Below are 24,349 nucleotides of genomic sequence, written 5' to 3' on the forward strand. Positions count from 1 at the left end.
CTTTTTAAACGGTAACTGTAACGGAATACAGTTACTCATATTTTGTATTTTAAATACGTAACGGCGGTACATGTATTCCGTTACTCCCCAACACTGTGGATAGCTTTGTATTGTGTGTAAGGTGGTAAATCCGGGAAGCTACAGTATGCAAATGTGCTTCTTTGATTCACAGCAGTAGCGTTTCTTTGATATTAGAATGACTAAATCCATAAAACTGAGGCTGTTTTGTAAAAGGCTGTACACACTAAAACAAGCCTGACACCCCTGCAATAGAATATAAGTCTTGCTGAACATTACTGTCACCAGTTTACTTCATTAATTTAACATGGAAGTCTCAAGGTATTTTATCTCTTGTAATAAAGAAATCTGTCTGAAATATTGGTGTAGTACAGTCAAACCTGCAGTGCTGAATATTTGTTACCTCTTTCTAGGCGTGACAGTTCATGCACGAGCACTACTGACACATCAGGATTAAGAGATGTTACTTTATAAGGTAGCTGGATTCTTGTGAGATTTCAATCACAGTGCATGCCTATAGGTTTTAAGCTACGTGCTTGTGATAAAATCACAGTTCCTCTGGATGAATCAGTGTTATCTGCAAAGAGCAAATTTTGCTGCAGCCATGAGCATGTATTGAGCGGGGCATTATTTTCTGTACATAAATGTTTTTTGTCTCTAAATTTTCCTTAAAGTGACCACAAGAATCATCTATTGACATGCTAACTGTAGCGTTTAAACTACCATAGAGTGTGGCTTGATGCATGTTCAGTCATCCAGGTAAGTGGTGCTAGTTTCAGTCAACCTGCAGTCAGCTGAGACTGAAGAAGTGACTTGGATGAGTGACTTCTTCAGTCAGTCAGAGACGAAACGTTTCTCCCACCGAACACGTTACGTCAAGATGAACAGAATCAACCTTTTGGGATACCATAGAGTGTGCTTTGTTTTTCCTTTTCTGTACTTGGGCCCTGATAAGACCATGGATCACCCCCCAAAATTATTTGAAAATCTATGTGTTTTCCCAAATTGTTTATGAAAACAGCTTCCCATGTGGTTCTGTGCAAAAAAGAAAAAAAGATCATCACCTCTTTTTTTCCTCAGGGAAAAGCAAGATGAGTTTTAATCTGTTTGCCCTCACCATCTATTACTTCGTGCTTAGACTGCAAGCCTTCCTCTAAGAACTGAGTTTCTTTTTATCTTGAGTATCAGAGACATTTCTTGGATACCTCCACTATACTCTTATTTGCTGTAGCATACCCTGTTTCCCGTGCTCAGCTTTTCATCTATCGCAAAGCAGAGACCTGACTTCTGCACTATAGAAGACACAACAAAGGCAGTGTATATTTGAGGATTTATGCAGCATAAAACACTTTTTTATCTTCCATATAAAGTCAGCTGGGTACTTTATCGCTCCAGCTGCTTTGGATTTTCTAGCTGGGATGTCAGCTGTGCTGCTAAAGTTGATAACCATTGCCTTGGTCTTGAAGTTGTGCAAAATTTGTTTCCTTTTCCGATTGCTTCTGCTTAAGCATTTATAAAAGCTTGAAAAGGTCCAATATTTCATGGAAAAAAGCAGTGAGGATAGAAGGTAGAAAACATCTGAAAACCAACCAGTCTGCAATTTAAACCTCTCCAGACTCATGCAGTGAGACTAAGGTCTAACCAGAGCACCATTAAGGTTTCGTTCTTAGAAATGAGAAATTATTCATATTAAAATATACCTCAGCTGTGACAGATGGGTTGTACTGAAGTGGAACTAGTTTTGTACTGTAGTTGTGAACATATCCTTCTGTCAGCCGACTAAAGCCAACAACGATTTCCAACGCTTTCACACCCACAATTACGACACTTAACGGAAGTGATAAAGCCATTATGCACTATCCAAAAGACCTGGCAAAAGCTGATACAGACACCCAGAACTCTGTGGCTGTGGCTTCACTAAATGAGCCGAGCACTGATTTAACTTCAACAAATAAATGCCAAGCCAACAATAACTCAGAGTATCAGTGTCTTGCTGCGAAATAGCATGCAAGTACGAGTGGATGCAAGACTACATGTGCATTTCTGTGAGTGTGTGCGCAGATGCATGTTGATGTGTGTCTTGACTTGTTTCAGTTGCAGGCTCTTGGCTTTGCGCCTGATGGGGGTTAGTGGAGGTTGGACCACTGCCTCCCTGCTGCTCTGCCCCGCTGTCCCACAGCCCCTCAACAGCTACCAGTTAGAAGAAAGCAGAGGACACACACACACACGCACACACACACACAAACCTTCCAGCTCTCAGTCCCTCTCTGCTGGTGAAGCAGGAGGGGCGAGTTGAGCTTCTCCTCACAGCTGCTCGTCACACACTGCTGGAGACTCTGGAGGAGCTCCAGTGACACAGCAAACACAGTCACAGATTCACTATTGCATTTTGTCTACATCCACACACACACAGAAGACTTCCTACTACATTAACTATACCCTTCACGTTCGTGCTGATCACAGGCCTGAGTAAAATTACCACCTTTCCCCCATGATACATCATCACAATCTTTCCAGGCTTGACTCTTTTTTGTCCGCAGACATGTGGCACAGTGATTTGTGATTGGAAGCAAACCAGAAGAACAGCAGGAGCAAAAAAGACTTTCACTTGCCCTCCTCCTCCGCCTTCCTGCTTTGGCCCATCATGACTACACATTGTCATGCTAGCAGCGTTTTGCCCTCTAACCAGATATTTCATTACCCTTCGTACTTTATTATCTTTTCAATGATAAAGTAATTTCCCCCTGGAGCAAACATGCCATCAACACACTTAATTATATTTACATGGTGCCATTGCTTTTTTTTTGTCCTTTCAAGATGGATTTGAAGCAAGAGTTTGGCAGTGAAAAATACTAGGGGCTCAGCTGACATTAACATCATTATTACTGAAGGCGGAAGAGGGAAAGTATCATTCGAGCACTTTACAAGATGCTTATTTTGTCGCCTCTAACATCAGGTGATGATGATTTTCATTTATTTGTATGTGGTGACTGAAGTGCTCCTAGAGTCACTTTGATATTGGATTTTTAGTGGATGGTAGTCTAAGAGGTGATCTAGGTGTTGCTAGCATAAGATTCAAAACGAGCACCTGTTTTCCAAGAAATCAACATTTCTCCATTTCAAAGTTTGAAATTAAAATTGAATAAGTTTCTTTTGTTCTATTGTCAGTAAAATACAAGGTATTGTCACAATCCTGGGTCTTATGACCCAGTGTTTTGAGTTTTAGTTCTTTTGATGTTTATAGTGTATGCTTAAGCTTATTAGGTTTCCTATGTTCATTTGTTATTAGATTCCCCTTGTGTCTTCCAACCCCTGTTAAGTCTCCCCTGCTCTTCATGTGTTTCATGTCTGTGTCTTACGTTGTCAAGTTCTGGTTGTCATGTCTGCGTCTCATTATGTTTCCTATTTTATTTTGAAGAGATCTTGTGTTTTTATATTATGGATTATGTTTTGAGTCCTTCGTTGTACTGTTTCTTGTTTCCCTAGATTTCAGTTATGGTTATCATAGGTTTAGTTCTTTGGCTTTGTAATATGGCTTCCCTGTGTTCAATGTTGTGTCTACTGTGACCTTTTTGTACCATGTTTCTGGTCCCTATGTTCTTTCTTCTCAGTTGCTGTTAAGTTTGCATGTTTAGAGTTCAGTCAGTGTGTTTCCTGTTTTACTTTGAAGGTCCATGTCTCATGTGAGTGTTTCTAGTTTTGCTTCCCTTGTCTCGTCCAGCCTGATTACTCCCAGCTGTGCTCTCCTTCTGTGTCTCATTCCCTCGTTATACCTCTGTGTATTTAAGCCCTGTGTTTCTCTTTGTCAGTGTTGTAGTCTCCCTCATGGCTGTGTTTCAGTTTACCCATGTCCCAGTTTAGTTTTCCATGCCATTCTGCAATAAAGCAGCTTTTTGAGTTTTATTCCTGCGTCGTGAGTTTTGCGTTTGGGTCCTTCTCTTGCCTGCACACAGCCGAAACATGACAGGTATACAAATATAAAAATCAAGCACAAGCTAGGGAAGCATAGTGGTGCAGTGGTTTGTCCTGTTTCCTCACAGCAAGAGGGTCCTAAGTTTGAATCCAACAGCCAGCCGGGGTCTTTCTCTGTGGAGTTTGCATGTTTTCCCCATGGGTGACTGCATACTTCTGCCTTTCATCCTGTGACGGCTGAGATAGACTCCAAAACTGCCTGAACTGGATAAATGGAAGAAAATAGATTGATGGATGGATCTAAGCGCTATGAATTATTGCTTTTGGTTTTAGCACCACAGTAAGGTTCATTGTGCAGCAGGCTCATCAACACAGAAGCCATATTAGGAAAACTAGTGTGGACAAATTCCCACCAATTAGTATTTGTTGTGATTTGTGTTTCTGGCCCTGTTGTCTAAAAAGACATTAACCTTATGTTCTGTTTTAGATATTCATATGCAGTCTTTCTGGTAATTCCACAGTTAAGGCTTGAATTTAATAAGTGTTTATACATTTACCACGATGGTCTCTATGAGCTAGAATTAGAAACTTCACTTGAATCACCTCTGAAAACACATACAGTGGATATATAAACTTGCCTTTATGTCATGTTGTATATCAGCGGTCCCCAACCTGTTTTGCGCCACGGACCGGTTTATGCCCGACAATATTTTCACGGACCGGCCTTTAAGGTGTCGCGGATAAATACAACAAAATAAAACGAGTACTGGTACCGAAAAAAAGAAAATTTATTCATAACACATGTGAAAAGACCCAGGAAAACCGAGTTAACGACAAAAACGATAACAAAATAACGCTGAAAGCCGATAAAAACCCTGAAAACCATACATTTCACACCTGAGCCTCAACTCTCGCGGCCCGGTACCAAACGACTCACGGACCAGAACCGGTCCGAGGCCCGGGGGTTGGGGACTGCTGTTGTATATTATACTCTTTTGTTGTCTGTTTATCATTGTTCAGCTGTCTTGTTTGTTGTTTCTATTATAGTTAATTTTATTGTAGCTGTTTTTTTGTCTTATGTTGGAAATTATTATGTTTACTGTCAACTTGTGTTTTGCTTTCTCCACTTTATCTTAATTTATTCCTATTTATTCTTTTTCTCTCTTATTGCTTTTCTCTTTCAGTTTACCTTCTGAGCATGCAAGATTTATTATAAGTTATAACAAAGTCATTTTTTTATTGTTACTATTATTGTATTTTCCAGTTCAGTCTGTTTGTTGTTAGGTGCTCATAAGCATGTGTTTATCAAAGCTTTCTGCTGAAAATAGTTGAGTTTGTCTAGAAACCATACTGTGAGCCATTAAACAGAAGAATGCACTGAGAGGCATTATACATCTGCAGAATCCACTGATGATGATTCTCTGTAGGTTCAACAAGGAGCAAAGGCTTTCACATTACAAGCAGACAATACTCTTAGAAGTCTGCATGTAAGGAGCCTAGAACTTTTGACTTTTCATCAAAGCAGATCTTTTTCTTACTGATGATTTAACAAAGAGAGTTTCATGCTAATGATTAGAAAGACTACCGGCAAAAAACAAAAACAAGCAAACAAACAAACAAACAAACCTTCAAAACCTCCGTGACTCTATTTTATCTTCTTTCAAGATGTTACCGCACATTTCAGAATTTGATTTGTTTTGGAAACGTACTAAAATAATTGACATATCGTTATGCTTTTGAGTCCTCTTTTGAAAACGAGACATCTCAATAGCAAACAAAACTTATTGGAAGTGATTGAGTTATTTTCGCCGTGTGCACAGAGTGACCTCGACTTCAAACAGCTACACCAGCGAGAAATAGATCAGAAGCAAATGTCCACTTTACTCAGCTCCTTTCCTGATTCCACTGGTCCAGACGGCATTCTTAATGAGCACACTGTGAAGGCCTTTGTTTTTTTATACAATCATTGTTGCTTCTCCTGCTCTTTTTTCCAAGAAAATTATATTTAAAGCTGTGCAACCTTTAATGAAACCTGAAAAACCATATGCAATTTCACATACGGTTCATTTCACTCCAATCTGTGCGCACATTTCATGCAAATATCCAACTTGAGATTCATCTGTTCAATTATGTTTATGATGGAGTGCAATAATGTTAAGATTTAAGCCTTGGGTCTATTGTAAAGATGGGGGTGACAGCTGAGATATTTCATCCTCTATCAAACAAAGACTTTAGTTCCTTTTTCAGAAAATGACGAGCAGTTATAAATCAAAGTTAGCAATTAAAAACAGAGGTTTGAAATCATAGGTGAAGGATTTATAAAGTGGACTTGACTTCATTTTATGGATGTTAGAGCTCATTACTTAAGCAAAACCATAAATGGTGATTAACTTAAGAGGTTTGAATATTTTATCCTTGTAAATTACTTCAAGCGCACCTTTGGCAAACTAAAGTGATTACACTGTTACAGTGGCTAAAAGAGCAGAAGAACAGCTTTTAGACCAAGCAGACAGATGTAAAAACAAAACCCAGTTTAAATACAAAGCATTAGGATTAAATTAAGCTTTAGACCTGTCACACAATCCTAGAGAGGAGTCAGCAATCATCTAGCAACCACTGATCTCAAGGGAAAAATGTGTATTCCCCAACCAGTTGTAAGTGCGGTGAAATTAATTACTAAAACACCATTCACACAGGGCTAAAGACAATTCAGTGGTTTTTAACCCTTACTTGCAATTGTGCTGGTCTGTAGAAGATTGATTCAGTCACCAGTAAGCATGACGGTCATGGGAGCATTCAAAAACTCACCGAGCAGCAATGAAACTGTGAAAAGCGCAACCCAATCAGACACAGAGAATGTTTGCCTTCAAAGTAAAAGTTGGGCCATTATAGCTGCAACCAACACATTTCAAAAGGCAAAGATTTTACTTTGAAGGCAAACCTCCCGGTTCAATACAGTACAGAGAGTAAATGGCGAGTGCTTGCAGACAAGTCTGTGTTCTCCATGCAAACTAAGGGACAATTTTTCAGGGATGCTGGTGCAGCCAGTGGATATCCAGGCTTAGATCTCCATGTTTGTTCACAAGTCATTGTTCACAAATAATTACTTTAAAACAAGACAAAAGACTACATCAGGGTGGCAGTTATGATTCTATTGCTCTCCACCTGTACTTTTTATGTTAAAGCAACCGACTGCGCTCAAACATGATTGGCCATGCGGACTATAAAAAACAGAAACTGCATATGCGTCCATACTACAACATCTACTCTGTTTATGGAGATTAATACTGTATGACAAGATCAGTGTTGGGGAGTAACGGAATACATGTACCACCGTTACGTATTTAAAATACAAAATATGAGTAACTGTATTCCGTTACAGTTACCGTTTAAAAAGGTGGTATTTAGAATACAGTTACTTTGTTGAAATAAATGGATTACACGGCGGTACTTCCCTGTTTCATATTGTGGCGGGTCAGGACTGTTTGGGTTTTGTTGGACAGCTACGTTCTGTTGTTCCAGGCGGCACAGTTACGGTTGCCATGGTTACAGGGTGCCGCTCTCTCTCTGCGTGTTTCCTGGGTGAGAGAGCGCCTGTTGTTGTTGTGCTAAGCTAATAGGCAGAATGCTACAGGTATAGCTCTAAAGAATGTAGCATCATAGGCAGTGTAGTCCGTGCTGCAGGGAGAATGGACTGCCATACCCGTTATGTGTCTGTGAGCGAGGGAGGGAGAAAAAGGAAAAGTACGAGCTGTCATCGAGCAAAAATGGGAGCTGGAAGCATGTAAATATAATAATAACCACTGCAGCCAAGAAGAGTGCCTGACGAGCCCAGTTGTAAGTAAGCTATTAAGACTCGACTGTACACCGTGTTCGTGTTTTCCTCCAAAAACAATAAGTTCCGTTGGAGCAGCCTTTCAACGCCTCTCTCTGTCTCTCGCTAGCAAAGTTGACCCAGACAACAAAGTAAAGCTAGTTTTCGGCTACGAGCCGACACAGAACCCACCGTATTAGCCAGAGGTCCCTTTACTACGGTTTGGCGCCGCGGACCTTCAGTAACAGTAATAAATCACAGCAATAGTACATTCATGTAGTTGTAAACAGCATGATAATATATTAAGTAATCCAAAGTATTCAGAATACGTTACTCTCATCGAGTAACATAACGTAATACATTACAGAATACATTTTGGGGCATGTATTCTGTAATCTGTAATGGAATACATTTTAAAAGTAACCTTCCCAACACTAGACAAGATGCATTGCAGGGAAACAAAGCAGCAAAGTTGAGTGTCCCTAAAGAGATTTAGAACATGTCAGCCAGTATTTTAGAAAAATCCTATCGTCAGCCAATTTATAATTATGTCAAAAAGCATTTAGCCGAAACATTAAATCATTCCATCACATTTTGTCCCCAGCTGTAAGTTAGGAGTTTTGTGCCCCAAAAAAAGTCAATAAATTAAGTTAGCGTTAGAAATAACCATTCTTTAACAAGTGCATCTGCTGTGTTTAGACTTAATCAAAGGGAATTACCACAACGCAGTTCTTGTACTGCCTTACAATTACTGTGTAAGCGAAGCTGATTAAAAGTCAACCCTGTCATTGCTTCCCACCATGCAGCGATGTGTGGAGAGGCAACGCCTGGTTCGAAAAGGAGGTAATTTAGCAAACCCCAAATGAAATCACCGCTAATTAAGATGAGTTTCTTCCACTGTGAGAGAAAATAATCTATTGCAAGAAAATCCATAGAAACAGAGGAAGCTGAAACATAAAGCAAAATGCTCGCATGTCGAGGTTTTCTGTTTTAAAAACATATATCACTGCTCCTTTACTGCTAATATAAAATACTGTACATACTGTTTATACAGAATATACGTCTTATCTCAGCTGCTATCTGGTAATTTCTCCTACATTTCTATTATGTCCTCCATCCATTTATTCTCTTTTCTTCTCGTACTTAGTGATGGCACAGCAGCAAACAACAGCTTAAAAATAAAGCAAAAGAAATGTCAAGGTTTCTGGATTTAACTGGAATTTTCTTAAACTGAGGCATCTAGTTAATAATTAGAATAACACAAAAAGCAGAAACATTCCAAACAAAATTACTATCAAATACAAATTTTAATTGTGTTTTCACAAGGTGGGTACCGCTGACCTTGACTAATCTGATTTTGCATTATTTCGGTCCCAAGTGATGCATTTGCACTCCTCATTTTACCAATAACGACTTTGTATGCGGTATAATACAAGCTGGGCTCCTGTTCAAATATGTCACTTAACAAAGAAATATTTCCTTTTATCTATTCTGACATGTTTCTCATTACACCCAGTAAGTGGATCGAGCTGAGAGGGTCTGAATATTGTATTTCTTTTTTCTGTGTTAGTGCCAAGACACTTAGGCCAACAGTTGTTTTATTCAGTTTGACTCATTCCCCGTGCTTCTCATCTTCTCCTCTGTTTGTTCAACAAAATCATTTCAAATGAAGTGCATTCATGCAAAGATCCAAAAAGCCAAATTCACGATAATCAAAGTTTTCAAAAATGCAGAAATAGAAATTCACTGTCACATTCAGTTTGAGACCTTTCCAGACGTTCTTCAATTGTTCTTTTATTATCATTATTTTGCATCACCATCAGCTCTTGACTCTATGGCCATTTTGGCATAAGTAAAATGCAGGGCAGTGCTTAGTAGGATTGTTCCAGAAAGCAGTGAAGTTTAGCACAAAGCACATTATAAATGGGAATTCCAAGAATCCGCTTATTCTGATTTTTTTTTTAATGTTTTGCTTTATATTTATATTTATTTACAAATCAAATGTAAGATGACCTTCGGAAGCAAGCAAAAAGTCAAGTGCAGATCTTCTCCTGACTAATATTTCAGTCTCAGTCAAAAGAAAAGAAAAACTCCCCACAGCACGAGTCCGCCGACAATAGATTGCCCTGTCATGAGTCCAGATGAGTGGTGGCCAATTAATTTTCCCAAAAGAGAAATGTGAGAAACTGGGACTGCTGAGGACGGCCACACAAATAACCTGATAAAGAGAGAAAATTCATACTGCACCAAAATGAGTTTGTTTATTGATGTGATGCTCCACAACAGTCCCAGTTTCTTGTGTGGGCCTGTGGGGGAAATTAATTCCCCACCCCGGCTATAAAGGGTTGTGTTTCTCATGGTCTGAGAGCTGTTCAGGTGCCTTTTGGCAAACTCCCGACCAGTCGTCATTAGAGATGGACCGATCCGATATTACGTATCGGTATCGGTCCGATACTGACCCAAATTACTGGATCGGATATCGGCGAGAAATAAAAAATGTAATCCGATCCATTAAATATCCAAAAAGCACCTCACAAAACTTGCTACGCGGCATAACTCGGCTCATAACCGTAGCACGTAGCAGCAGTGTGCATCACGTGATAGAGCGGCTGTGTGTTTTTGTAGCCTTGCTAGCAAACCAGCATTTCATCTATGAGGACGTTTTCCCAGAGAGAAGTAAAGCAAGTGTGTAAGTTCATCTCTGAATGTCTGTAAAGCATTCCCACGTTAAGCTTAACAACCATACCTGGAGCGACTGCCTCTCTCTTTCTCTCTCTCTCTCTCCTGCTGCTACTTCAATCGTGAAACTGCTTAATGATCAGCTGATCGCCTTTTCTGTCGCGAGTCCGTCTCTCTTCTTAGTTTTTGGCCCACTTCTCACCAGAAAGAGGAAACCAGCGGCTGAACAACAGCAGCACGTTTAAGCTTGATAAGCTGTTGTTAGAATTTATTTAATATTACTTTCTACACCAGCTGGTAATTGTGCAGGGGCGGATCTAGCAAAGTTTAGCCAGGGGGGCCGATAGGGCATGAACAGGGAAAAGGGGGCACAAAGACATACTTTTCTTTCTTATTCTCATTTAAAATGTCTAGTTTTTAATAAATAATTATCTGACTCTTACACCCAAAGTTTTAATCTTGTGTAAAATATATAGAAGTCCATTACTGTATATAGTAACTGTTAAGTCTAATATACCCTAGTAAGCTATAGTACTTTTTCCTTTGGGAAGATACCATCTGTGCAGTCTGCAATTCTGTTGAAGAAAGATGTTGAATCTATTTAATTATTCTTGAAAAATAATTTATTTTTGTGCATTTTCCTCCCTGCATCAAATTAAATTTGATTACATCGATTAAGCATCATGAGGTGGAGGGTGGTTCCCTATTTTTTTTTTTTTTTGCTGGGAGTTTGCAACCCTATTATTTAGGTTGCTTAAAATTTCTTCTAAGTACTCTTTAAAATACCAGAATAGGGAGGATGGAGCAGGTTTAACTTTATTAGATTGATCAGTGTTGCTGAACTATGACATATTTTGGACGCAGTGTATTTTTTACATACAGGTATAACAGAATAGCTTTAGTGTTGTTATTTATTTAAACTTGAGTATAAACTTATACAAAAAGCAGCAAGATATTAAAAAAACGTTTTGTTGATTAAAAAACACACTATATCGGATTCATATCGGTATCGGCAGATATCCAAATTTATGATATCGGTATCGGTATCGGACATAAAAAAGTGGTATCGTGCCATCTCTAGTCGTCATGTGCCTTTTAGTGAGGAATGACTCCTGTCTAGCCAGTCTATTATAAAAGCCTGATTAATGGAGAGCTGCACTAGTGGCTCTTCTTCTGTAAGGCTCCTTCATGACCAGAATTAAATTCTGAATCTCATTAATCCCGCTGGTACTTGGTAACCTGTTTGACTGAGTCTTCTGGCTTGATTTACTTTGATACACTCCTCTGATCCAGCACATCAAAGACCGAGGTACAATGTCAGTGTCATAACAAGGATTTAAACACTTAAAGTACCTAAATGGAACATTTCAATCTTCTTTTTTATATATTCACAAAACCGTGTTGCTATGACATTGTGGAGGATTGTGTGCAGACTACTGATTATTAGGAGGCATATACCTTTTACAGGCATGTGTTTTGTCTTGTATTCCAACATTAAAGAAAAAACCCAAAGATTAAGATGATCCCCTATAAACAAGAATTTTGTGGCAGTGTAAAAGAAGAACTTCATTTTTAATGGGAAGAGAAACCCACTAGAACCAGGCTCATAGAGGTTTAAACAATGTAAGTAAGTAAGTAAAATTTATTTCTATAGTGCTTTTCACAGATAAAAATCACAAAGTGCTTTACAACACAGGAAATGGGAATATAAAAACAATATAACAGTAAATAAAACAATGTAAAACAATAAAACTATAAAAACAGCATAAGAAGAAATTAATCAAATGCTTTTCTAAATAAAAATGTCTTCAGCTGTTTCTTAAAAGAATCAATGGAGTCCGTGCAGCGAAGAGACAGACACAACCGCGGTGCCGCCGTCTGAAAGGCCCGATCACCACGAGTTTTAAAACGAGTGCGCGGTACCACCAGCAGTCTCTGATCTAATGACCTTAAAGCCCGAGAAGATGTATGTGGTTTCAGCAGGTCAGATAAATATTGAGGAGCCTGACCATGTAGGGCCCTAAAGGTTAGAACTAAAATTTTAAAATGAAACCTAAAATTTACAGGCAACCAGTGAAGGGAGGCCAAGACTGGAGTGATATGCGATCTTCTCTTGGTGCCTGTTAAGAGACGTGCTGCAGCATTCTGCACAGTCTGAAGACGATTTAAGGCTGATTTGTTAAAACAAGTAAAAAGGCCGTTACAATAGTCTAAACGAGAAGAAATAAAAGCATGAATAATCATCTCAAGTTCAAGCCTTGATACCATTAGTCTGAGTTTAGAAATATTCCGTAAATGATAAAAACAGTTTCGGACCAGCTGCTTAGAGTGCTGCTCGAGCGACATCGAGCTGTCAAATACGACACCGAGGTTTCTAAGGTTTGTACCAGATCGGTGTGATGCTAATTGACCATGTACAGAATATGGGAATAATTAGATAAAAGTTAAGAAAAAACTTAAGCATGTAAGAAGAAGAAAGACATTTTTCTCTCTTGATTTCAAGCAGCTTTAAGGACAATCTGATAATAAGTCATTCTATCCTGAAAGTAACAAATTTATGAACTACTTTTTCAGCATTGCTCTGTGACAGGGTTTTTCTTAATTTAGCAAAAGCGTAGCTGAAAGCAGTCCTATACATTTATGCAAGTTGAAGGGATGGATGGTGTTTGGTCCTGGGTTCAATAACCGGACGACCGAGGCGTGGATTGTTTCTTTTTTCTGTTACTCCCGTGATTTGAAACTGTATGCAGGTGTGAATGTTAATTTATCACAGTCATCTGGTTAGACACAGTAGATAAATATAACTGAGTATCATGTGCATAGTAGTGGAAATGTATGCAGTTTTTCCTAATAATATTGCAAAAGGGAAGTATGTAAAAAATGACAGTGTCAGGGTTCTAGGCTTTTCAACCGGTGCTTTGTGAGTGAGTGATATGTTTTTTATTGATTAGCATTCAAATATCTCAGTGAAGACAGAACAAAGATTTACCACAAAGCAAGAAAGCATGAGACAAGGCTAATCAAAAGGTATTGGCTGAAGCATTTGCTTATTACGCCAACCCTTTTAACAAAAGATCTTTTAGCATGCAGCTCCTGTACACAGGGCTCGAAGCAAATAATAAAATTCAATTCAATTCAATTCAATTTTATTTATATAGCGCCAAATCACAACAAATGTCGCCTCAAGGCGCTTCATAGATACAGAGAAAAGCCCAACAATCATATGACCCCCTATGAGCAAGCACTTTGTCTTGTGGAGTTCTGGTTATTTTAGGTTGTTTAGTTTCTTACAATGGTTCTCTTTCTATCTTGTCCTCACCGTGTTGTCTCCATGTATCTCCTTGTGTCATGCGCTCCCTCTCTCCTGTATCTCTCGCTCTGTCTTAGTCATGTCCCCGTGTTTTGTCTCCCTTACCGGTTTCCATGTTCCTCTCTTTGTGTTTCATCCTTGTCTCCCCAGTCGGTCGTGTGTTCCCATGTTTGCTTATTTCCATCCTAGTGTCAAGTTCGCGTACTTCTTTATGTCTTATTTGTTCCCGCTGTGTTTCCCAGTGGTCTCCACCCCTCTATTCCTCCACTTGTGTATATGTGATCCCAGTTTTCCCTTGTCCCTCATCGGAGTCTCTGCTCATCAACTCTTGTGTTTCCCAGTTTTTTTTCAGTTTAGGTTATTTGTTGCATTTTAGTTTATTTTGTATCTTTATGTTCAGATTAAATAAACGGCTCGCTTCCTGTTCTCCTGTGTCGTCTGAATTGGAGCCTCTTTTCACCTCCCGCGATCTGCAGCCATAGATCTTGACAGTAGACTCTGACCAGAATGGAATACAGAGAATACACAGAGTTTCAGAACCAGCTGCTAATTTTAATGGGTGGTGGCTGATCCCTTTTCATGAGGGGGAGAAGGAGAAATTAAGGCAAAAGATCTGCAGTTTGGTTCATGCCTGGCCCCAGTATGCAAACTTATTGCAACCTGGCAAAAAGACTTCTCAGCTTTGAACCTCCATCCTCGCACAGGGAGCACGACACTGACGGCGTCTCAGCCTGTCGAGGCTGCCACAGATATTCCACTTGTTGCCAAGCTAACTCGAGATGAAGTTGAATTTTGTGTTTCTAAGTCTTCCCAGTTTAACCCTGAGCCTTGTGTTTTCTAGACTATTGACTCAGGAAAAATCCTTTTTTTCCCATATATGAAATCTGAGAGTGAGTTTGGTGATGTCAGCACCATCACTTGTTGGTCCCTCGGGCGGAGACAGCTGGTGTTCGGCCAGTACCTGAACCCCATCCAGGGCTCTTCACCAGCCCCAACTGCTAGTGGAGGCAGCTGAGCACCCTGTGCAGCCACAGGCACAGCATCCAGAGCAGGCTGGGAGACCTCTGACTACTGCTTCACCAGAGGTCTCCACCCCAACTGGTCCTGTTCCATTCCCAGCCAAAGGTCTGCACGCTGCTACATATTTACCTACAAATATATGAAGTTAGGTACACTACAATAATGGGTTAAAAAGTTAGATCAAGAAGGTAAGAAGTATAGTAACCAGTGCTACTTCTGTGCTAAATCCTAAAATCCTGACTGAAAATCTTTATACACACCATTCCTTTGAATGTTATATGAGTTGTTGAATGGTTAATATTTCTGAATACTGTTGAAATTGATCTTTCATTAAGAGGTAAACGTACTTGAAGCACTAAAGTACAAATATGTTTAGGTATGAATAGGGATGGTTCCTGAGATGTCATACACTTTGGATTCTAGCCAATCATTTAACCTTTCCAAGGATAGTAGGCGGCCCAGGTACGTACGTTCTTTTAGAGCAGAGCTACAGATTAAAAACGCCCAAGGCGAAGTGGTCAAAAGTCTGGCTGCAAACTCAGCAGCTGCAACAAGTGCTTTAAGGTGATATTGTGCAAAGGAGGTAACTCCTCAAATCTGATGAAACACCTGGCGCCGCATAGCGTTTTGTTAAAAGCCGAGAAATGCGCCGTATTTGATAGCTTGCTGCGAGACCTCACACCGAGCACATCTACTGCGGGTGTGGTGCCTGTTATCGGACCCGGAGTTAGCAACATCCTCCAAAAACCCGAAGAGGAGAGTCCTGGCCCCTAGCCCTGCCAGTGTAGCAGAAATGATGAGGATGATGATGCAGCAGCAGCCGTTCTTCTCTGAGTGAGTAGCTTAATGTTGTTCATGTGTAATTTACGTTGAGTAGGCTAACCACGTTATTACATTAATGCATGTAAGGTGAACTAGCAAACACCGTCATAGCTACATGCGGCTGTCTTCTTGTTTGATGGCAGATGCTCCCTTCACCCTGGCCCAAAAGGCTAAAATGACCAAAGAAAAAGTGGGAAACAGTTAAACATGAGAGGTTTTTGGACAAAGTTTGTGTTTTTTCCATTGTTAAAGCTGCTTCCAGCCAAGAGTGATACCATATATGCCCCATAGCTGCAGAAAAGGCTAACATTGTTATCTTTTTACAAAAAAACAGCTGAACATGAGAGGTTTTTGGACCAATTTTGTGTTCTCCAGTCTTTAAGCACCGGTTTGAGCACCGTTTAAGCACCGGCACCGTTTTAAAAGTACCGGTTTGGTACTGGTATCAGATAAAACCTAAACGATACCCATCCCTAGGTATTAAAGTCTGTGGTAACCAGGTTGCAGGTTACAAGCATGTGTGAATGTTTGCACTGTGCTTTTCTATCATTATTGAGGATTTAAATTGTCAAAACTGGCATTAAGCTTTTGTTCTAAAGAATTTATACAAAAAAAATTTTTTTTCACAAACTTATTTTCAGTTTCATGATCATCTTATTGAATCTGTGTTTATCTTAAATGTAGATATAAGGTATAAAAGATCGAGTTTCAAGCCAATTTGGGGTTTTTTATGCTAAAAAAAAGTCCTCTTTTTTGTATATATCAGGAGGTATAATTACTGAATATTAACAGCAACTGTGCCAATGTGAATAACTGTGCTAATGATGAACATCCGCAGTAATAAAGGCAGTAGAAAGCACATATCAACAGGGAATGAGGTTTAATGGATTCAGAACTCCACTGAGGCTAATTTGAATGCATGAATCTCATTATAACAGCAGGAAATGGCTTTTGACAGGTTCGGGTGTGACGTTTGGCTCTCTGCTCAACTGTCCACAGTCACTGGCCTGTCAACCTTGTCACTTCTTTTTTTTGCCAAGGGAGCTATGGAGACTGAAATCCTTTTGACAGCTCTCTGTCCATTAAAAAGGTGACAATGAATTCCACTGAATATCTGCAGTATAGACTGTAACAGTTCAGCTGAGAAAGAGCAGCCGAATACTTTGCCAAACAGAGGAGGAGACACCAAGCACACAGGAGACATTCAGATTTAACAAACATTACAACAGAAATAGAAAATGCAGCACTGATGTTTCGCCTGTGTGACACAACACTGAGACATAAACTCTGTAGCTGACTAACTATGTAATTGGGACAGGCGTGAATCCAGTATGAAAGCAGCTGTTTGCGTAAACAGGGCCGTGTCTGTTTTCTTCTCACTGAACACAAATAAACTTATTTTAAAAATGTGTTTCGAGAATCATTTACATGCTCCAAAACAGGACAGACTAAAAGGAAATCGGGATGCAGAATGAGCGACAAAGAAAGAGCCAAGAGCTTAACTTAAATGTGTAACTGAACATTTCAGTTCCTCAAAATCTAACCTAAATCGCAAGTCAGATGTGAGTAAAATCAATAACCAGGCACTGTATGGCGCTGATTAGAGGTAAGTAGGGTGGGAGAAAAGAAAAAGAGAGTGCAGTGTGTCTCCATTAGTTGAATCTAGGGTGGATTTCAATGGACTAACAAAGAGCTAATGATAGGAGAGGTTTTAAAATATTCAGGTAGCACTCATCTGCTGTGAAACTTTGAGACCTGTATTAACATACCCCCACTTTCTTTTTACGTTTCTGATGCCCTTAATTCAAGGTCTCCTCGTAAAGACCTTCTTTGATTATTTCAGCGATTCTACCCAGGAGACTGAATCCTGTTTTAGACGCACACAACATCTTCATTACACACCGGATAGGAATGCAAAAAAGGTTGGGAAAGAAAAGCACGAGTAGGCCAAACAAACACATTCCCAAACACTCTGTCCTGTCAGTGAGGGTCAGTAGGCGGCGAGCTGGATGGAAAGAACCGGACTGACCTTTAAGGCTAGCGATGATACAAAGGTAACACTGAATGAGCCCTTTGTCCTACGTTTTGTTATAATGATAAACAGCATATGCGACCAGTTTCTGCTACAACTAGGGGAGAGTAAAATCTCAAAGGTGTCAGATGTCAGGCTGGCAGACACACACACACACACACATTGCTAATGGAGCTTTTCCACCAAGATAAACATGTCATTAAGCTGCTTTTTTCACATGCTGATGGATGTTCGATCTCACTAATGGAGGAAATAGATTATATCTCGATCCTTTCTGTCCAATTAACACTAATTGGGTGGTTCGGTAAAAAAAATAGCATCTTGCGTAAAATTTTACAATATGTGTAATTGTTTTTCATTTTTAAATGAGTTATGAAACATTTTATTTGATTTTTCTGTAATATGTTAGCACTCACGTCTCTCTTAGCTCCTCCACATCCTGCCCCACATCACCCTAATGTGTGCCACCTGGGTTTATTTGTTCTTCCTGAGAGTTTTTGGTGTGTCTTTCCCACTCGCTGTATCAAACCATCTCTCTGTTGTGCCGCAGCAGTCTGTTATACTATGAAATTCTTTCAGAGGGAAAGATATCGCCGGCTTCACAAGTCTGTTACTCGTAGGTTCATTAATTAAGACACTCCCACAGTATTGACAGAATAAATACTCAGTACATCAGTATTCTGTATTGTGCAAGAAATGACGATACATCAAGCGGTTACATTTTCATAGCTGCTTTGATCATTTGAGATGACAAAACCCACTGTAGTCAAATTATTAAACATTCATCCATCTTCTTCTGCTTATCCAGTTCAGAGATGCAGAGAGCTGAGGTAGCTCCTAGACAGATCCCCAGTCTAACACAGGGCTAACAGAGAGAAAGACGACCGTTTATTTCCACATTCACACCTACGGCCAGTTTAGGAATCATCACTAATCCCATGCAGACTGTGAGAGGAAGCTGGAGTAGCCATAGACAAGCCATGCAGGCACAAAGACAACGTGGAAACTCAAATGAAAATCATTTTGAAACTTTTTATTCAGTTATGAAAACATAAGTACACAGTAATGTCCTGTGTTTTGCTTTTTCTGTTTTTCTTATTTTAATGAATAACTGATTTTTTCATTAATTATTATGGGATGGATTAATCCCCTTGGTGGGGGTATGCATCTATCCAGCCCTCCGTCTCTTATTCACAAGGGGTTAATGCCCTGTCTCAGCTGTCATTGGGTGAGAGGAGGGGGATGCACTCTGGAGATGTTGCCAGTCTGTCACCTGGTTACGCATAGAGACAGACGACCATTTACACTCACTTTCACACCTACAGTCAGTTTACAATCACCAATTAGTTTAGGGGCTAATTAATAACAGCTAATTAAAGCTGCTTTATCTGTTCATCTCTCACTTTGGAAATGCTTGTGGGTGGATTCTTCTACTATCTGATGCTACAGGTAATAATCTCTGGATTTAAAAAAAAATTGCAAATAGCTGGAAGTGAACTTTAATTTAGGATTTACCAGTTTTAGACATTATTGATAAGCAGTGTTGGGAAGGTTACTTTTAAAATGTATTCCATTACAGATTACAGAATACATGCCCCAAAATGTATTATAATTGCTGTGATTTATTACTGTTACTGAAGGTCCGCGGCTCCGAACCGTAGTAAAGGGACCTCTGGCTAATACAGTGGGTTCTGTGTCGGCTAGTAGCCGAAAACTAGCTTTACTTTGTTGTCTGGGTCAACTTTGCTAGCGAGAGACAGAGAGAGGCGTTGAAAGGCTGCTCCAACGGAACTTATTGTTTTTGGAGGAAAACACGAACACGGTGTACAGTCGAGTCTTAATAGCTTACTTACAACTGGGCTCGTCAGGCTCTCTTCTTGGCTGCAGTGGTTATTATTATATTTACATGCTTCCAGCTCCCGTTTTTGCTCGATGACAGCTCGTAGCTGCCTATTAGCTTAGCACAACAACAACAAAAAGGCCTCTCTCACCCAGGAAACACACAGAGAGAGAGCGTCACCCTGTAACCATGGCAACCGTAACGCTGCCGCCTGGAACAACAGAACGTAGCTGTCAAACAAAACCCAAACAGTCCTGACCCGCCACAATATGAAACAGGGAAGTACCGCCGTGTAATCCATTTATTTCAACAAAGTAACTGTATTCTAAATACCACCTTTTTAAACGGTAACTGTAACGGAATACAGTTACTCATATTTTGTATTTTAAATACGTAACGGCGGTACATGTATTCTGTTACTCCCCAACACTGTTGATAAGTCTTATTAATCGGACTCGTCACAGACTTTTCATCATTCGAATCATGCAGTCGTGGTCATGGAAAGGCATATGACCTCTAAACAAACTACACAGAGCTTTTAACTTCGTGACTAATGGATACTGCTGTCACATCAGTCATGAAATCCTAAAGTGTGACTGAAGATGCTGGTTTAGTATGTCATGGTCCGCGGCCCGGTGTCCGAGGAGCTGATGGGATGCCCACGCCCACGGGTGTGGCTGTTAACTCCACACCTGCATCCCATCTCAGGCGATTATCAGGTGGACTATTTGATCCAGCCCAGCCAGCTGCTCCACGCCAGTCCGTTAGTCGTCTCACAGCGGTAACGTACGCCCACGGGAAGGCGGTTGTGAAAACCCTCATTTACCTGAACAAACACTAATCTTTTCCTTTGCGCTCAGGTAACAGCTCGGCGTGTTTTTGAGCCACCTGCCCGTCTGGAGTTTGGATCGCCTCCAGTACCAATCACCTCTACTTTCCTGGAGCTCCCCCGCGGACCCTCACCCCTCCCTCCGGCTCCCACGGCCCCGCTTTGACTCCTCCCACAGTCCCGATTACTGCGTCCCTGCGTAACTCATCCCCCGGTCCCTTGGTTTTTCCAGTTTCTCGCGTGTTTTCCTTTGACCCTTCCGGGACACCTTTAGTTGAAATAAAGTTTATTTTCCGTACTCCTGTGCGTGTTGTCTCTGCTTCTGGGTCCAGCTTGTGTACTGAACTTCGGTTCATGACATAGTATCTGATTAATTTGTTTGTTTCTCACCTCTTTTCAAGACGCCACTTGGCCTCCATCCAATCGGGACACGGTTTTTGCCAAACTAGTCCTTTTTATGGTCAGGGTTGGGAAGAAGCCTATCCCAGCTACCACAGGGCGAGAGGCAGGGCACACCTTGTGCAGGTCACCAATCTATCACACTTCCCTAAATATAGCTAAGCTTATTTTCTCTATGTTAACTTATTACCATTTTCTTTGAATAACAGACTGAGCTGTTGTTGTAATTGTTCTGTCTTGGAGTGGGAAGAGTTAATGTCTATGTAGGCAGTAAATGCAGCTCTTCTTGAACATTGTGTAAGGCCATAATGGTGACTACAGCGACTGCACTGAAAGGGCCCACTGAAATGAATTTTATGCTTACATTCAGTAAGGAAGATAATCACACATCTTTCTGCTTCCTTGGTGTTTGGTGGTGAAAATATGCTTTAGATCATTTTCCCACACTGTCGAGCTCATTGCTGACATCGCATGTCTAGTCCATTCATCACCTTCTCTTTAGGCCAAACAGCCTCCACTTCACATTTTCTAAATCTCACTGTGCATCTGTCATTCTCCCTGGCGGATGCCTTTGTGCAACCCAACTCTTCGCCATCTCCGCCTCTCCCATGTTACTCAAGTTCCATCTATGGCTCCATCTTTATTTCCACCACCACTTATTGACTCTGGGTCGTCCTGCCCTAATGTTTTATCACCGACTGATTCCGTTCTGCCGCGATGTGCCGTCGGAGTCTATTCGTCATGTAGCTTAACTGAATTCTCCATATCAATAAATCATGTGCACTTCCTTCCTGATCTCTCCTTATTGACATGGAGTTTAGCCCAGTGTGCAATTGTTCCCTAAAAGTTGACTTTTTTAACCCTAGAAAAAATATTTTCATAGTTTTTTGTTTTGTTTTTGTTTGTTTGTTTTTTTGCAGCAGTGTTGGTCAAGTTACTTGAAAAAAGTAATCAGTAACTAATTACTGATTACTTCCCCCAAAAAGTAATCCCGTTACTTTACTGATTACGTATTTTCAAAAGTAATTAATTACTTAGTTACTTTTTAAAAACACGATTTACAACCTGAATAGGTGATAAAGCGATAGATCTTTCAGCCCAATTCTACTTTTTCTGCATAATCCATCATACAAAATGTAATCAAATGGAAAAGTCTCTTTTTAAAACTTGTTTTATTCGTTTTAATCTTTTAACTTTATGCATCAAGCAAAAATTTAATTATATGCACCATTCTCTGACTGGAAGAAATTTGTTTAACATTTAAACCTATTTTCTGCACATTCCAGCACATAAAATAAAATAGTTTTTTGTGTGTTTACACTCAGTCTTTCAAATAGATGCAAGTAAAACACAGCAGAAAATAAATAAAGTCAAAGACTAGCGGTCCCGTTGCTCTATTTTCACCTGTAAAGCAGGAGTGGGGTAGGCGGAGGTTTATCCTGGTGCAGGTGTGCAGCGGTCAGTGGAAGAATCCGCGAGTTTCTCTGTGAGTTTCCCATTACGTCGTAGCTACTCGGTGCTTGTTTGGAAGTTTAGGGGTTTTTTCGCTGTAAAAAGAAGTTTTCTTCCCACGCACAACGGACACTAATGTTTTTGACACTTTTTATGGAATCAAACTCAAAGTAAGGTCAGTACTTCCACGCTTTAAACGCTGCACGCTCATACTCTCTCTGCACTCGATATATGATCCATTGTTGATCTGCACACAGCTGTTGTCACAAACGTAGCACTCGCTTACGTCACTGTCATGAGACATTCTCGCAAAAAAAAAATCACGGTTTTAGTAACGCAGTAACGCAGCGTTCCTACGGGAAAGTAACGGTAATCTAATTACAGTTTTTGCAATAGTAATCCCTTACTTTACTCGTTACTTTACTTGTTACAAGTAACGTAGAACGGAGTACTGCCCATCTCTGCTTTGCAGTTTGGCCAACCAATCTGCACTGTAAGTGTGGTACAATAATCCACTGCTGTGAGGAAAAGGGAATAAAAAGAGACCGGGCTGGCGATCCTTTGAACAGCCTGTTATTTCTGCCTGTATCGCTCAGCCACAGTTGCATTTTGAAAGATTTTAAATCTTTAATAGATGTGTAAGAAAAGTGAATGAGGAAAGAGTAAACACATCTGAAAGAAATTTTTGAAGAGGTGTGTGCATGTGAACCTTAATTGTTGACGGCATATATCAGTCCGCACTAAAGTGGTGTACCTGCTCTTACAGTCACCTGTAGAGCCATTCATCTTGCTTGGCTGATTCTTCAAATTTACTTTGCTCTTGTTTCGATCCAGAGCTCTGTGGAAATCTGCATTCAGCAAACTATATTAAAAATCTGACATCTGACTAGATGATGATTTTATATGAAAACATTGTGATCAATCACTGGGGCTGATAAATAGAAAGCCACTGCTGACTTTGCGCTATCCTGCCTGGATGACTGAAGCAGCACTGAGGTGCCAGCTTTCATCTATACCTCCCACCAGTCTATAGCACACATGGCACAGGGACACATTTGATCTACAGCCTGACACTGCAGATCCAATCACTTGTCAAAATGTCTGTATAAATTTGCTGCTCTTCTCTGAGCAGCACACTTTGCCCTCTTAGTTTCAGCTCACCCTGAAATCAGAACACACAGAGAGCATTGGGGTCGACACTGACAAGATCTCATGAAATAATAATGCTCTGCTTCCACGTGCAACCTGAACAAAAAACTCACATGGGACATGGCGTCCACTGAGGTAGCTTCTCTTTATCCACTCCAGCTTTCTATGCAATATATAACAGTGGCAACTGATTCCATTAGGAGAAACGCTCCACATATGAGCATGCAGTTTCTGTTTGATTTTTGTATTCAAAACTCTCATTAAAGTTTCTCGTGTGACAGCTATTGGAGCAGATTAAGTGCTGCTGAGCTAAGAGAAATGTTAGGTTGATGACTTTTCTGAGTTGCTCTAATCGTTTCAGCAGCACAGGTGCATTTTTCAGCTTCAGTGTGCTTTTACTAGTTTCTCTGCCTGCAAGTCAACCTATAATCAATGAATAAATGTGCCAGGAATGTTGTATTTGTAAAACCTGCATTTTCATATTCCTTCAGCCTAATTTGAGCCTTATAAATATTTGAAGTGCCACACATACTGCAGCCAGAGACGATGGAAGTAAGACTTAGAGCTCACTATGCCTTTTTTTGTGCTCGAGTGAGGATTGAGCCCCAGTGGAAAGCAAGTCTTTCATCAAGTGTCTAACCAGACTCATAAACCATCCTGAAAGGCCTCCCTTAGGCACCTAGCTGGGTAAACAATACCATCACTCTGTCATGATCGTGAATTAAGATATTACCACACGCATGTAATTAACATTTGTATTCAGGCCCAGAACAATGTTTCATCTTGATTAAATAAATATTGAGCGACACCACCATGAGAAATGCTGTGTCATTTTTTCCCCTATTTTTCCCCCTGCAGAGAGTAGTAACTGGATTAAATTGAAGGGATTTTCAAAAGCAGAAAACAGGACATGGAAGGTATTTGTGGAGCACAAAAATTGCAAAACCCCATCAAAGCAAGTCCCCTCTCGAAAAAATCGCAGCAGTGGTCCTGCTTCAGATGTGAGCATTGTCCAACTGCGCCATGTCGAGCTTTTATGGACCAAACATCGGTGAAATGGAAGTGAAGAGCGA

General features: G+C 40.3%; 1 protein-coding gene and 1 long non-coding RNA gene across 3 annotated transcripts in view; one reads left to right on the plus strand and one right to left on the minus strand.

Moving 5' to 3' along the window:
• Window positions 1–24,349, minus strand: part of cenpi (centromere protein I) — a 158,913-nt gene that overhangs the window by 28,269 nt on the left and 106,295 nt on the right. The window lies entirely within an intron of this gene.
• LOC146524918 (uncharacterized) lies at window positions 19,226–22,414 on the plus strand. Its single transcript, XR_014868600.1, has 2 exons — window positions 19,226–20,228; window positions 20,308–22,414. It is a non-coding gene; the product is annotated as an uncharacterized LOC146524918 (long non-coding RNA).

This window comes from Neolamprologus multifasciatus, chromosome 2 (genome assembly GCF_963576455.1).
Source record: "Neolamprologus multifasciatus chromosome 2, fNeoMul1.2, whole genome shotgun sequence".
NCBI lineage: Eukaryota > Metazoa > Chordata > Actinopteri > Cichliformes > Cichlidae > Neolamprologus > Neolamprologus multifasciatus.